Raw genomic sequence first — 2,998 nt, forward strand, 5'->3', positions numbered from 1 at the left:
GCTGTGGGGTTGTTAACCAATGTCATAAAACAACATGTGTACTACTGTTTCATGAGAAACTATTTGTTCTGTAAGCCTTCACCTGAAGTACAATAAAACATAAAAAAAAAGAAGAAAAAATTCAGTGGTCAAAGAAGAAATCTAATGGAAATTATAAAATCGTAAAATACTAGAGTGAAAAGAAAACCCTACCTATCAACACGTGAGGAGGACAGCAAAAGCACAAAGGAAGTTTATAGCCCCAAGGGCTTAGAGTCGAAAAGAAAAATGTTCCAAACTAACGAGCTAAGCATCCAACATTAAAAAAAAAAGATTTGGAAAAAATCAAAATTAATCAAAGAAAGTAGAAAAAAAAAGAAAGAATTTAAAATTTCTGAGAAAAACAATTTTTTGAGCGAATAAACAAAGACAAAATTTGATTCTTTGAGGAGACCTATACAAAGACAGATCAACAGATAAAGACAACAAGACATAAAGAACAATCTACGGAACGAAAAGTGAACAGAATTACAGACACTATGGAGATAACAATGGATTTCATGGAAATTTTTATGTAATTTGAAAAGTTAGATGAAACTATAATTTCTAAAAAAAAAAACAACTTATCAAAACTGATTCAAGAAGAAATTAAACACCTGAATAGTCTTATAACCATTCCAGTAAATTGAATCAGTAGTTAAAACCTTCTCATAAAGAAAATACCAGACCCACACACAAGTGAGTTCAAGGAAGAAATAATGCCAAACTTGCACAAACTCTTTCATATAACAGAACAAAAAAAGTAAGTCTCCAGTTTATTTTATGAGATTAGCACAACCTTGCTACCAACACCAGACAGACAAAATATAAAAAACATGAAAAAGAAGAACTACGAAGGCCAGTCGAAAAACCAAACAAAATATTAGTAACTGAAATCCAGCAAAGTATAAAAAATATCATAAGCCATATGACCATTCACGTTGTATCAGGAATGCAAAGTTGGTTTATTATTTTAAAATTAATCAATTCATGTCATCATATTAACACTTTAAAAGAACCAAACCATATGAATACCTCCATGGGGGGGCAGGTGTGGGGAGCTGCTTAATTCATGAGTTTTTCTGTTGCTGCTGTTTGTTTGTTTAAAAAAGTGGGGCGGGGGGCCAAGAACAAACAGCATAATTAATTACAAGTAATTGAAAGCATTTACTTTAACATCAGGAATATGACAAGGCTGCCCTAACTTCTCCTATTCAACATTGTGCTGGAGATTCTAGGTGAGAGAAAATATAAAGTATAAGATTTGAAAAGGAAGAAGCAAAGGTGTCGTTATTTACAGGTAATATGACTGTCTATGTAGAAAACATGAAAGAATCTACAGATACATTTGTTAAATTAATCAGAAATTTACCAAGATTACTGTATACAAAATCAATATACAAAAGTCGATTGCATTCCTATACACCAGCAACAGTTTTTAAATGATATTTTAAAAACATATAATTTACAATAGTACCAAAAATATGAAGGATTTAGAAATAAACCTACCAAAGATGTATAAACTCCTTATGCAGAAAACTTAGAAACTTTTTTGAAAGCCTTCATAGAAGTCCTTCATAATTGGAGAGACTGGCTATGCTCTTGGAAAGAAAGATTCAATATTGTAACGATATCAGTTCTCAGATATATAGTCTTTGCTTAGAATTTGACAAGTCGGTTCTAAAGTTTATGGAAAAGCAAATATCGAAGAAGAGCCCATACATTCCTGAAAAAGAAGAGCAGGTGAGGTTCTTTGCCTAGCAGATGTTACAACTTACACTGTTGTTGTTGTTAGGTGTCGTCCGGTTGGTTCCCACTCACAGCGACCCCGTGTACAACAGAACGAAACACTGCCCAGTCCTGCACCATCCTCACAGTCATTGCTATGCTTGAGTCCATTGTCACAGCCACCATGTCAATCCATCTCATTGAGGGTCTTCCTCTTTTTTGCTGACCCTCCACTTTACCAAGCATGATGTCCTTCTCCGGGGACTGGTCTCTCCTGATGACATGTCCAAAGTATGTGAGACAAAGTCTTTCCAGCCTCACTTCTAAGGAGCATTCTGGCTGTACCTCTTCCAAGACAGATTTGTTTCTTCTTCTGGCAGGCCATGGTATATTCAGTACTCTTCACCAACACCATAACTCAAAGGCATCAATTCTTCTTTGGTCTTCCTTATTCATTGTTCAGGTTTCCCACGCATGAGGCAATTGAAAATACCATGGCTTGGGTCAGGTGCACCTTAGCCCTCAAAGTGATGTCTTTGCTTTTTAACACTTTAAAGAGGTCTTTTGCAGCAGATCTGCCCAGTGCAATGTGTCGTTTGAGTTTTTGACTGCTGCTTCCATGGGTGTTGATTGTGGATCCAAGTAAAATGAAATCCTTGACAACTTCAACCTTTTCTCCATTTATCATGATGTTACTCATTGGTCCAGTTGTGAGAATTTTTGTTTTGTTTATGTTGAGGTGTAATCCATACTGAAGACTGTAATCTTTGATCTTCATCAGTAAGTGCTTCAAGTCTTCTTTGCTTTCTGCAAGCAAAGTTACGTCATCTGCATATCGCAGGTTGTTAATAGAAGAAATAGTGGTTTATAAAAGTTCTGAAATGGTTGTTAAGGGAGAGACAATGTGCACGAGAATCATAGATTTTCTAGGTATTGAGGGCCCAGTAGATGGTTTTGTCAGTGAATTTGTAATGTCACCTAATCTTATGAGCAGAACTCAGCAGCTCAGGTGCGGGAATGTAGAAGATAACCAAAAAAACCAGACCCACTGCTGTCGAATCAATTCTGAATCATAGCAAGCCCATAGGACAGAGTAGAACTGCCCCAGAGAGTTTCCAAGGCTGTAATCTTTACAGAAGCAGACTGCCACAGCTTTCTCCCACAGAGAGTCTCATGGGTTTGAACCACCCACCTTTCGGTTAGCAGCCAAGCGCTTTAACCACTGTGCCATCAGGGCTCCTGCAGAAGACAG

This window comes from Trichechus manatus, unplaced genomic scaffold (genome assembly GCF_000243295.1).
Source record: "Trichechus manatus latirostris isolate Lorelei unplaced genomic scaffold, TriManLat1.0 scaffold00099, whole genome shotgun sequence".
Taxonomy (NCBI): Eukaryota; Metazoa; Chordata; class Mammalia; order Sirenia; family Trichechidae; genus Trichechus; species Trichechus manatus.